The sequence below is a fragment of the Carcharodon carcharias genome, chromosome 6 (assembly GCF_017639515.1).
Source record: "Carcharodon carcharias isolate sCarCar2 chromosome 6, sCarCar2.pri, whole genome shotgun sequence".
Taxonomy (NCBI): domain Eukaryota; kingdom Metazoa; phylum Chordata; class Chondrichthyes; order Lamniformes; family Lamnidae; genus Carcharodon; species Carcharodon carcharias.
In genome coordinates this window covers 153,553,185-153,566,682 of record NC_054472.1, presented here as the reverse complement: position 1 = coordinate 153,566,682, position 13,498 = coordinate 153,553,185, and positions in this window count along the sequence as shown.

The following is a 13,498-nucleotide window of genomic DNA, read 5'->3' as shown; positions in this document are numbered from 1 at the left end:
AACAAGCCCAGAGAACCATGGATGACCAGAGATATTCAGGTTACGATGAGAAGGAAAAGAGAATCTTTTAGTGGGTACAAGGGAAGCAGATCAGCAGAGGCATTAATGGAGTACAGACAGGGTGGAGCTTAAGAAAGCAATTAGGAGAGCAAAGAGGGGAAATGAGAAAGCTCTGGCTGGTAAAAGTAGGGAAAATCCCAAGTATATCAATGGGAAGAGGATAATCAGGGAAAGAGTAGGGCCCATAAGGGACCAAGGGGAAAATCTATGGGTGGGGCCAGAGGACTGGAGAACAGCTAATGTGGTTCCACTATTTAAGAAGGGTTGTAGAGATAAACTAGGGAACTACAGGCCAGTGAGTCTCATGTCAGTGGTAGGGAAGCTATTGGAGAAATTTCTGAAGGAGAATATCTATCTGCACTTGGAGAGGAAAGGTTTTATCAGGATAGTGGGCTTGAATTTGTCAGAGGGAGGTCATGCCTAACAAATTTGATTGAATTTTTTGAGGAGGTGACCAGGTGTGTAGATGAGGGTAGTGCAGTTGATGTAGTTTATTTGGATTTCAGCAAAGCCTTTGACAAGGTCCCACATGGGAGACTTATCAAGAAGGCAAATGCACATGGGATACAGGGTAATTTGATAAGGTGGATTCAAAATTGGCTTAGTTGTAGGAGGCAGAGGGTGATGACATAAGAATGCTTTAGTGACTGGAAGCCACTGTCCAGTGGCATACCACAGGGATCTGTGCTGGGTCCCCTATTATTTGTCATTTATATAAACGACATAGATGACTATGTGGGGGGTAGGATTAGTAAATTTGCGGATGACACAAAGATTGGCCAGGTGGTTAACAGTGAGGTTGAGTGTCTTGTAGAAGATATAGATGGGATAGTCAAATGGGCAGATAAGTGGCAGATGGAATTTAACCCTGAAAAGTGTGCGTTGATACACTTTGGAAGGGGTAATTTGTCAAGGAAGTATTCAATGAACAGCATGACACTAGGAAGTTCTGAGGTACAAAGGGACCTTGGCGTGTGTGTCCATAGATCTCTGAACGCAGAGGGGCATGTAAGTGGGGTGGTGAAAAAGGTATATGGGACACTTGCCTTTATCAATCGAGGCATAGATTACAAAAGTAGGGAGGTCATGTTGGAGTTGTATAGAACCTTGGTGAGGCCACAGCTGGAGTACTGTGTGCAGTTCTGGTTGCCACATTATAGGAAGGATGTGATTGCACTGGAGGGGGTGCAGAGGAGATTCACCAGGATGTTGCCTAGGATGAAACATTTAAGTTATGAAGAGAGGTTGGATAGACTTGGGTTGTTCTCGTTAGAACAAAGAAGACTGAGGGGCAACCTGATCGAGGTGTACAAGATTATGAGGGGCATGGACAGGGTGGATAGGGAGCAGCTGTTTCCCTTAGTTGAAGGGTCAGTCACAAGGGGGCATAAGTTCAAGGTGAGGGGCAGGAGGTTTAGGGGGATGTGAGGAAAAACGTTTTTACCCAGAGGGTGGTGACGGTCTGGAATGCACTGCCTGGGAGGGTGGTGGAGGCAGGTTGCCTCACATCCTTTAAAAAATACCTGTATGAGCACTTGGCACATCATAACATTCAAGGCTATGGGCCAAGTGCTGGTAAATGGGATTAGTTAGGTAGATAGGTCAGGTGTTTCTCACATGTCGGGGTAGACTCGATGGGCTGAAGGGCCTCTTCTGCACTGTGATTCTGTGATTCCGATTCTGTCCCTGTGGTGTAGGTACACCCACAGTGCTATTTGGAAGGGAGTTCCAGGATTTTGACCGGTGACAGTGAAGGAATGGTGATATATTTCCAAGTCAGGATGGTGATTGCCTTGGAGGAGAACTTTCAGGTGATGGTGTTCCCATCTATTTGCTGCCCTTGACCTTCTAGATGGTAGTTGTTGTGGGTTTGGAAGATTCTGTCGAAAGAGCCTTGGTGAATTCCTGCAATGCATCTTGTAGATGGCACACACTGCTGCTACTGTGTCAGTGGTGGAGGGAGTGAATGTTTGTGGATGCAGTGCCAATCAAGTGGGCTGCTTTGTCTGGACCTTTGTCAAGCTTCTTGAGTGTTGTGGGAGCTGTACTTATCCAGGCCAGTGGAAGTATTCCATCATACTCCACCTTGTGCCTTGTTGATGGGGGAGGCTTTGGAGAGTCAGGAGGTGAGTTACTTGTTGCAGGATTCTAGCCTCTGACCTGCTCTTGTAGCCACAGTATTTATATGGCTAGCCCAGTTCAGTTTCTGCTCAATGGTAACTCCCAGAATATTGATAGTGGGGGATTCAGTGATGGTAATGCTATTGAACATCAAGAGGCAATTGTTGGATTCTCTCTTGTTGGAAATGGTCATTGCCTGGCATGAATTTTACTTGCCATTTGTCAGCCCAAGCCTGGATATTATCCAGGTCTCGCTGCATTTGGACATAGACTGCTTCAGCATCTGAGGAGTTGGGAATGGTGCTCAACACTGTGCAATCATCAGCAAATATCCCCACTTCTGACCTTATGATGGAAGGAAGGTCATTGATGAAGCAACTGAAGAAGGTTGGGCCTAGGACACTATCCTGAGGAACTCCTGCAGTGATGTCCTGGAGCTGAGATGATTCACCTAGAACAACCACAACCATTTTCCTTTGTGCTAGGTATGACTCCAACCATTGGAGAATTTTCCCCTGATTCCCATTGTCTCCAGTTTTGTTCGAGCTCCTTGATGCCACACTCCGTCAAATGCTGCCTTGATGTCAAGGGCAGTTGCTCTCACCTCAGCTCTTGAGTTCAGCTCTTTTGTGTATGTACGGACCAAGGCTTTAATGAGTTTGGGAGCTGAGTAGCCCTCCTGGAACAGTGAAAATGGAGTCTATTTAAATTCAGTACTATTTTCAAAAAGCCCAGCAGGTTCGTGTTTCACGCCTGTCTGATTCATACCTTGCCCTCTTTCCCATACCTTGGGAGTTCAGCTCTTTTGTCCATGTTTGAACCAAGGCTGTAATGTGGTCAGGCACTGAGTGGTCCTGGCAGAATGCAAGCTGGGCATCAGTGAGCAGGTTTTTGCTAAGCAAGTGCCGCTTGATAGCACTGTTGATGATCCCTTCCATTATTTTACTGATGATGGAGAGTAGACTGATTGGGCTGGGTTGGATTTGTCCTGCTTTCTGTGCACAGGACACACCTGGGCAATTTTCCACATAGCCGGGTAAATGCCAATGTTGTAGCTGTATTGGAACAGCTTGGCTAGAGGCATGGCAAATTCTGGAGCACAAGTCTTCATTACTATTGCTGGAATATTGTCAGGGCCCGTAGCTTTTGCAGTATCCAGTGGCTTCAGCCGTTTCTTGATATAACGTGGAGTGAATTGTATTGGCTGAAGACTGGCATCTATGATGCTGGGGGCCTCCAGAGGAGACCGGGATGGACCATCCACTCGGCATTTCTGGCTGAAGACTGTAGCAAATGCTTCAGTCTTGTCTTTTGCACTGATGTGCTAGGCTCCCCCATCATTGAGGATGGGAATATTTGTGGAGCCTCCTCCTACAACGAGTTGTTTAATTATCCACCACCATTCATGACTGGACACGGCAGTACTGCAGAGCTTAGATCTGATCCATTGGTTGTGGGATCACTTAGCCCTATCTTTCGCTTGCTGCTTATGCTGTTTAGCAAGCAAGTAGTCCTGTGTTGTAGTTTCACCAGGCTGACACCTCGTTTTTAGATATGCCTGGTGCTGCTCCTGGTATGCCCTCCTGTACTCTTCATTGAGCCAGTGTTGATTCCCTGGCTTGGTTGTAATGGTACAGTGGGGAATATGCCAGACCATGAGGTTGCAGATTGCGTTTGAGTACAATTCTGCTGCTGCTGATGGCCCACAGCGCCTCATGGATGCCCAGTCTTGAGTTGATAAATCTGCTAGATCTGCTAGAAACCTATCCCATTTAACCTGGTGTTAGTGCTGGACAATACGATGGAGGGTATCCTCAATATGAAGGTGGGACTTCATCTCCACAATGACTGTGTGGTGGTCACTCCTATCGATACTGTTATGGACAGATGCATCTGCAGCAGGCAGGTTGGTGAGGATGAGGTCAAGTATGTTTTTCCCTCTTGTTGGTTCCCTCACCACCTGCCGCAATCCTAGTCTGGCAGCTATGTCATTTAGGACTTGGCCAGTAGTGGTGCTATCAAGCCATTCTTCGTGATGGGCTTTGATATCCTCCACCCAGACTACATGGAGAAGCACTGAGGGAGGGCGGTACGTGGTAATTAGCAGGTTTCCTTGCCCATGTTTGTCCTGATGCCATGAGACTTCATGGGATCCGGATTTGATGTTGAGCATCCCAAGGGCAACTCCCTCCCGATTATATACCACTGTGCCACTACCTCTGCTGGGTCTGTCCTGCTGGTGGGACAGGACATACCCAGGGATGGTGATGGTTATGTCTGGGACTTTATCTGTAAGGGATGATTCCATGAGGATGACTATGTCAGGCTGTTGTTTAACTAGTCTGTGAGACAGCTCTACCAATTTTGGCACTAGCCCCCAGATGTTAGTAAGGAGAGCTTTGCAGGGTCAACAGGGCTGAGTTTGATGCTGTTGTTTCTGATGCCTAGGCCGATAGCATGCGGTCCGTCCAGTTTCATTCCTTTTTTGTGACTTTGTAGCGGTTTGATATGATTGAGTGGCTTGCTAGGCCATTTCAGAGGGCACTTCAGAGTCACATGTAAGCCAGACCAGGTAAGGGCAACAGGTTTCCTTCCCTAAAGGGCATTAGTGAACCAGATGGGTTTCTACAACAATCAACAATGGTTCCATGGTCATCATTAGACTTTTAAAATTCCATATTTTTATTGAATTCAACTTCCACCATCTGCTGTGGTGGGAATCGAATCCGGATCCCTTGAGCATTACCCTGGGCCTCTGGATTACTAGTCCAGTGATACCACTTTGCCACTGCCTCCCCCTGAATTCCAGTATTTTAACCCAGCCGCAGTGAAGGAAAGGTGATATAGTTCCAAGTGAGTATGGTGTGTGGTCTGGAGTGGAACTTGCACGTGGTGGTGTTCCCATGCATCAGCTGCACTTGTCCTACTAGGTAGTAGAGGTCATGGATTTGGAAGGTTTTCTCAGAGGAGGCTTGGTGAGTTGCCATAGTGCATCTTGTAGCTAGTACACACAGCTGTCATGGTGGAGGGTGTGAATGTTTAAGGTGCTGGATAAAATGCCAATCAAGTAGGCTACTTTGACCTGGATGGCGTAGAGCTTCTTGAGTGTTCTTGGAGCTGCATTTATCCAGGTAAATGGAGAGTTTTCCATCACACTCCTGTCTTGTGCCTTTAAAGTGGTGGACAGGTTTTGATGAGTCAGGAGGTCAGTTATTTGCTACAGAATTCCCAGCCTCTGACTTACTCTTGTAGTGACAATATTTATATATGGCTGACCCTTGTTCTGCTGTTAACACATTCTGCTATCTTACCTTTATGCCACTATCACCACCTCCTTTAGTCTTTAACACTACCATTAACAGTCCCTTTATCTTGCGTCCAATACATCTTTGTCAATTTCTCCTGAGCTCCCACTTATTCGTTACCTTTGATTCTGCTCCACCTGCTCTACCTCCTCTTAAACAGTTTAATATTCATCACATTTATACTTCTTTTTAACTCTGGAGAAGAGTCATACAGACTAGAAATGTTAACATCTCTTTCTCTCTCCATAGATGCTGCCAGACCTGCTGAGTTTTTCCAGCATTTTCTGTTTTAAATTATATATGGTTGTCCAGTTCAGTTTCTGGTCAATGGTAACCCCCTGGGATGTTGATAATGGGGCATTCAGCGATGATACTGCCATTGAATGTCAAGGGGGATCGTTCGATTCTCTCTTGTTGGAGATGGCTATTGCCTGGCACTTGCATGGTGCAAACATTACTTATCACTTATTAGCCCAAACCTGGATGTTGTCCAGGTCTTGCTGCATATGGATATGGACTGCTTCAGTGTCTGAGGAGTCCGAAATGGTGCTGAATATTATGTAATCATCAGCAACCATTTCCACTTCTGACTTATGATGGAGGGAAGGTCATTGATGAAGGAGCTGAAGATGTTTTGGCCTAAGACACTATCCTTCAGGACTCCTGTAGTGAAGAACCAGGGCCGAGATGATTGACCTTCAACAACCACGTGTATCTTCCTTTGTACTAGGTATGAGTTCAACCAGTGGAACGCTTTCCCCCGATTCCCATTGACTTCAGTTTTTCTAGGGCACTTTGATGCAATACTCTCTTGATGTGGCCTGGATGTCAAGGGCAGTCACTCTCATCTCACCACTTGAGTTTAGTTTTTTATTCCATGTTTGGACCTAAGCTGTAGTGAAATCAGGAGCTGAGTGACCTTTGCAGAACACAAACTGTGTGTCAGTGAGCAGATTATTGATGAGTAAGTGCCACTTGATAGCACTGTTGGTGACACATTCCATCACTTTGCTGATGATGGAGAGTAGATTGATGGGGTAGTAATTAGCCAGGTCAGATTTGTCCTGCTTTGTTTCATGTACAGGACATTTCTGGGCAATTTTCCATATTTACGGGTACATGCCAGTGTTGTAGCCATACTGGAATAGCTTGGCTAGGGATGTGGCAAGTTCTGGAGCACAAATCTTCAGTACTATTGTCAGAATGTCATCAGGGCCCAAAGCCTCTGCAGTATCCAGGGCCTTCAGCTGTTTCTTAATATCACATGGATTGAATTGAAATGGGTGAAGACTGGCATCTGTGATGCTGGGCACCTTAGGAAGAGGCTGAGATGGATCAACCACCAGGCACTTCTGGTTGCAAATGCTCCAGCCTTGTCTTTTGCACTAGTGTTCTAGGCTTCCCCCATCATTGATGATAGGGATATTTGTGGAACCTGCTTCTCCTGTTAGTTATTTAATCATCCAACACCATACTATCTCTTATAACCGGGCTATGTAAACTGACTATGTAATCTGCTATCACTAAGAGTCTTTTTACCTTTTCTTCAATCCCATTTTCACTCTCTACCATTGCTGATATATGATTACTGCAGGCTTTTGCAAAATTCATGTTTCCAAGCTAAACAATGGGCAGAATCTTATGGCCCCCTCAGTGTGGAGGCAGGTCAGTAAAATGTGGCGAGCTGTTCAAAAGCCCATTGTGTTTGGCAGGACCAGAAAGTCCCTCCAGCAGGAGAAGCTGTAAAATTCTACCCAACATTTGCAATGCCTACCAACTGCTGCCCCCTGGGGTCACAGTTGGGGGTGGGGGGGGGTGGTTTGTGTGTAGACAGGAGGATGGGGTTTTCTCACCCTCAAACTATTTCCAGCATAGATCTCCCTCCTTCCCTTTTTTTTTATTGGTTTCTGTCAAAGGGGCTTTCTTTACTTTTAGAATTGAATTGAAAACTTCAAAATCTCTGTGCATGTATCTGGTTCTGATTATCAGGTAAGATAAAATTAACATTGACCTTTTCTAATGGCTAATGAAGCACAGATCGGATAGATGGTTCAAAACTTCAACTATATTTTATAAATTGAACTACCATTAATTTAAAGAATCTCACATGTGCACATAACCTTTCCTTCTTACCACATTACATCCCTTCTTCAGCTTAATACATCTTTGAGAGATTTTAGAACACAAAAGTTTCAGAGGTGTGTAACGGTTACCTTCTCTCTGGATATTAAAAAGAGTAAATTGTCTCTAGTGATATATATTGGCAGTTGATGAATATAGGTTTTATGTATGCATGGGAAGGAGGGCAAGGTATGAATCAGACAGGCGCAAAACACGAATCTGCTGGGCCATTTGAAAATAGCGCTGAGTTTAAACAGACTCCATTTTCACTGTTCCATGAGGACCACTCAACTCCCAAACTTATTAAAGCCTTGGTCCGAACATACACAAAAGAGCTGAACTCAAGAGGTCAGGTGAGAGCGACTGCCTGTGGCATCAAAGCAGCATTTGGCTGAGTGTAGAATCAAGGAGCCCAAGAAAAACTGCAGTCAATGGGAATCAGGAAGAAAACTCTTCACTGATTTGGAGTCATACCTAGAACAAAGGAAGATGGTTGTGGTTTTTGGAGGCCAATCATTTCAGTCTCCTGACATCACTGCAGGAGTTCCTCAGAGTAGGCCCAACCATCTTCAGCTGCTTCATCAATGACCTTCTCTCCATCATAAAGCCAGAAGTGAGGATGTTCGCTGATGATTGAATAACGTTCAGCACCATTTGCGACTTCTCAGATAGTGAAGTAATCCGTGTCCTTATGCAGCAAGACTTGGAGAACAATCAGGTTTGGGTTAATAAGTGGCAAGTAACATTCACATCACATAAGTGCCAGGCAGTGATTATCTTCAACATGGGAGAATCCAACTCTCTCCCCTTGATATTGATTGCTATTACCATCACTGATTTCCCCACTATCAACATCTTGGGCCTTTGACCAGAAACTCAACTGGACTAGCCATATAAATACTGTGGCTACAAGAGCAGGTCAGAGGCTGGGAATTCCGCGTCAATTAACTCACCTCCTGACTCCCCAAAGCCTGTCTGCCATCTCGTCAGCGCCTCCAAAATCCGCAATCTCTACCATCACCTGCAAGTTCACCTTCAAACTACACGTTATCTTGACTTGGAACTATATTTCCATTCCTTCGTTATTACTGGATCAAAACCCTGGAAATCCCTTCCTAATAGCACCGTGGACTCATAGCATATAGACTGCAGTGGTTTGAGAAGGCAGCTCACCACCACCTTCTCAAGGGAAATTAGGGGTGATCAATAAATGCTGGGCTAGCCAGTGACATCCACATCCCCCAAAAGAATGAAAAAAGGGCCTTAACCCACAGTGTGGGAGTCACAAATTTATGGAGGAGGTGTAAACACTGTTGAAGGGTGGATAAGAGCTGTTTAAGTGTCATGTTATTTTAATGATCCTTGTCCAGATCTCCAAGTTGTTGTTAAGATCCTGTTAGGGCCAATAATGTTTTGATTCAAGTAGGCAAAGTTTGACATTTAAGACAAAAACAGAAAATGCTGGGAAAACTCAGCAAGTCTAATAGCATCTGTGGAGAGAAAGACAGAGTTAATGTTTCAAGCCTGTATGACTCTTCCTCAGAGACTTCTTCATACAGACTCAAAACATCAACTCTGTCTTTCTTTCCACAGATGCTGTTAGACCTGCTGATTTTTCCAGCATTTTCTGTTTTTGTTTCAGATTTCCAGCATCCACAGTATTTTGCTTTTATATTTGAGATTTAAGACACTTGCTCAGTGAAGAAAACCACAGGATTCCACGGACTTTGAACAAACAACAAAAAAAACTTAAAACAAAAACAGAATTACCTGGAAAAACTCAGCAGGTCTGGCAGCATCGGCGGAGAAGAAAAGAGTTGACGTTTCGAGTCCTCATGACCCTTCGACAGAACTTGAGTTCGAATCCAAGAAAGAGTTGAAATATAAGCTGGTTTAAGTTGTGTGGGGGGGGCGGAGAGAGAGAGAGAGAGAGAAGTGGAGGGGGGTTGTGGTTGTAGGGACAAACAAGCAGTGATAGAAGCAGATCATCAAAAGATATCAACAACAATAGAACAAAAGAACACATAGGTGTTAAAGTTGGTGATATTATCTAAACGAATGTGCTAATTAAGAATGCATGGTAGGGCACTCAAGGTATAGCTCTAGTGGGGGTGGGGAGAGCATAGAAGATTTTAAAATATTTAAAAATAATGGAAATAGGTGGGAAAAGAAAAATCTATATAATTTATTGGAAAAAAAAGGAAGGGGGAAACAGAAAGGGGGTGGGGATGGGGGAAGGAGCTCACGACCTAAAGTTGTTGAATTCAATATTCAGTCCGGAAGGCTGTAAAGTGCCTAGTCGGAAGATGAGGTGTTGTTCCTCCAGTTTGCGTTGGGCTTCACTGGAACAATGCAGCAAGCCAAGGACAGACATGTGGGCAAGAGAGCAGGGTGGAGTGTTAAAATGGCAAGCGACAGGGAGGTTTGGGTCATTCTTGCGGACAGACCGCAGGTGTTCTGCAAAGCTGTCGCCCAGTTTATGTTTGGTCTCTCCAATGTAGAGGAGACCACATTGGGAGCAATGAATGCAGTAGACTAAGTTGGGGGAAATGCAAATGAAATGCTGCTTCACTTGAAAGGAGTGTTTGGGTCCTTGGACGGTGAGGAGAGAGGAAGTGAAGGGGCAGTTGTTGCATCTTTTGCGTGGGCATGGGGTGGTGCCATAGGAGGGGGTTGAGGAGTAGGGGGTGATGGAGGAGTGGACCAGGGTGTCCCGGAGGGAGCGATCCCTACGGAATGCCGATAGGGGGGGGTTAAGGGAAGATGTGTTTGGTGGTGGCATCATGCTGGAGTTGGCGGAAATGGCAGAGGATGATCCTTTGAATGCGGAGGCTGGTGGGGTGATAAGTGAGGACAAGGGGGACCCTATCATGTTTCTGGGACGGAGGAGAAGGCGTGAGGGTGGATGCGCGGGAGATGGGCCGGACACGGTTGAGGGCCCTGTCAACGACCGTGGGTGGAAAACCTCGGTTAAGGAAGAAGGAGGACATGTCAGAGGAACTGTTTTTGAAGGTAGCATCATCGGAACAGATGCGACGGAGGTGAAGGAACTGAGAGAATGGGATGGAGTCCTTACAGGAAGCGGGGTGTGAGGAGCTGTAGTCGAGGTAGATGTGGGAGTCGGTGAGTTTGTAATGGATACTGGTGGACAGTCTATCACCAGAGATTGAGACAGAGAGGTCAAGGAAGGGAAGGGAAGTGTCAGAGATGGACCACGTGAAAATGATGGAGGGGTGGAGATTGGAAGCAAAATTAATAAATTTTCCAAGTCCCGACTAGAGCATGAAGCGGCACCGAAGTAATCATCGATGTACCGGAGAAAGAGTTGTGGAAGGGGGCCGGAGTAGGACTGGAACAAGGAATGTTCCACATACCCCATAAAGAGACAGGCATAGCTGGGGCCCATGCGGGTACCCATAGCCACACCTTTTATTTGGAGGAAGTGAGAGGAGTTGAAGGAGAAATTGTTCAGCGTGAGAACAAGTTCAGCCAGACGGAGGAGATTGGTGGTGGATGGGGATTGTTTGGGCCTCTGTTCGAGGAAGAAGCTAAAGGCCCTCAGACCATCCTGGTGGGGGATGGAGGTGTAGAGGGATTGGACGTACATGGTGAAGAGGAAGCGGTTGGGGCCAGGGAACTGGAAATTGTTGATGTGACGTAAGGTGTCAGAGGAATCACGGATGTAGGTGGGAAGGGACTGGACAAGGGGAGAGAGAAGGGAGTCAAGATAACGAGAAATGAGTTCTGTGGGGCAGGAACAAGCTGAGACGATCGGTCTACTGGGACAGTTCTGTTTGTGGATTTTGGGTAGGAGATAGAAGCGGGCCGTCCGAGGTTGGGAGACTATCAGGTTGGAAGCTGTGGGAGGGAGATCCCCAGAGGAGATGAGGTCAGTGACAGTCCTGGAAACAATGGCTTGATGTTCAGTGGTGGGGTCATGGTCCAGGGAGAGGTAGGAGGAAGTGTCTGTGAGTTGACGCTCAGCCTCCGCGACGTAGAGGTCAATGTGTCAGACAACAACAGCACCACCCTTGTCAGCGGGTTTGATGACAATGTCAGGGTTGGACCTGAGAGAATGGAGTGCAGTAAGTTCAGAGAGAGACAGGTTAGAATGGGTGAGAGGAGCAGAGAAATTGAGACTACTAATGTCGCGCCAACATTTCTCAATGAAAAGATCAAGAGAAGATAAGAATCCAGAGGGAGGGGTCCAGGTGGAGGGACAATATTGGAGATGGAGAAAAGGATCCGTTGAACTAGGAGAGGACTCCTGCCCAAAGAAGTGAGCCCGGAGACGAAGACGGCGGAAGAAGAGTTCAGCATCATGCCGAGCCCGGAATTCATTGAGGTGAGGGCGTAAGGGTATGAAACTAAGTCCTTTGCTGAGCACTGAACGTTCAGCATCGGAGAGGGGAAGGTCAGGGGGTATAGTGAATACACGGCTGGGGTTGGAATTGGAAGATGGGGTGGGGACAGATGGACGGGCAGGGGTGGAGGGTCCTAGATGGGTGTTGGTGTCGATGAGTTGTTGGAGCTTGCGTTCCTTAGCACTTGAGAGAAAGAGAAAAAGTTTCTTGTTGAGGCATCGGATGAGTCGAAGAATAAAATGAAACTGGGGGCACGCTCAGCTTTGAAAACAGGTACGGTGGTGTTGCTGGAGGGAGAGGTCGAGTGTGTTCATATGGCGGCGCATGGCACTGAGTGTGGATTTCAGAATGTGACGGGAACAGCAGTCCGTGAAATGTTTTATGTCCCGGAGATACCTGTAATCCTGGGTGGGTTCGAAACATGAGGGGTGGAATTTCAGTTGAAATCCACGTGGGTAAGTCAGAGACGGAGACAGTCACTGAGAAAGGAGATATGGCTGTGAAAGCGGGTTTTAGTAAACACCTTGTCAAACACCAGGAGGGAAATGGAAAGCAATGAAGGTGAGCAAGGCAAAAGAGAGGAACAGAAATCTTGTCGCAGAAAAGAACAGAACTTCTTCAAGGAGGTAGGCATTTCTTGAAGAGCAGTGGCAGTCAATTAAACACAGAGATAAAAACAAAAAAACTGCGGATGCTGGAAATCCAAAACAAAAACAGAATTACCTGGAAAAACTCAGCAGGTCTGGCAGCATCGGCGGAGAAGAAAAGAGTTGGCGTTTCGAGTCCTCATGACCCTTCGACAGAACTTGAGTTCGAGTCCAAGAAAGAGTTGAAATATAAGCTGGTTTAAGGTGTGTGTGGGGGCGGGGGGGGGGTTGCGGAGAGAGAGAGAGAGAGAGAAGTGGAGTGGGGGTGTGGTTGTAGGGACAAACAAGCAGTGATAGAAGCAGATCATCAAAAGATATCAACAACAATAGAACAAAAGAACACATAGGTGTTAAAGTTGGTGATATTATCTAAACGAATGTGCTAATTAAGAATGCATGGTAGGGCACTCAAGGTATAGCTCTAGTGGGGGTGGGGAGAGCATAGAAGATTTTAAAATATTTAAATATAATGGAAATAGGTGGGAAAAGAAAAATCTATATAATTTATTGGAAAAAAAAGGAAGGGGGAAACAGAAAGAGGGTGGGGATGGGGGAAGGAGCTCACGACCTAAAGTTGTTGAATTCAATATTCAGTCCGGAAGGCTGTAAAGTGCCTAGTCGGAAGATGAGGTGTTGTTCCTCCAGTTTGCGTTGGGCTTCACTGGAACAATGCAGCAAGCCAAGGACAGACATGTGGGCAAGAGAGCAGGGTGGAGTGTTAAAATGGCAAGCGACAGGGAGGTTTGGGTCATTCTTGTGGACAGACCGCAGGTGTTCTGCAAAGCTGTCGCCCAGTTTACGTTTGGTCTCTCCAATGTAGAGGAGACCACATTGGGAGCAACGAATGCAGTAGACTAAGTTGGGTGAAATGCTGCTTCAC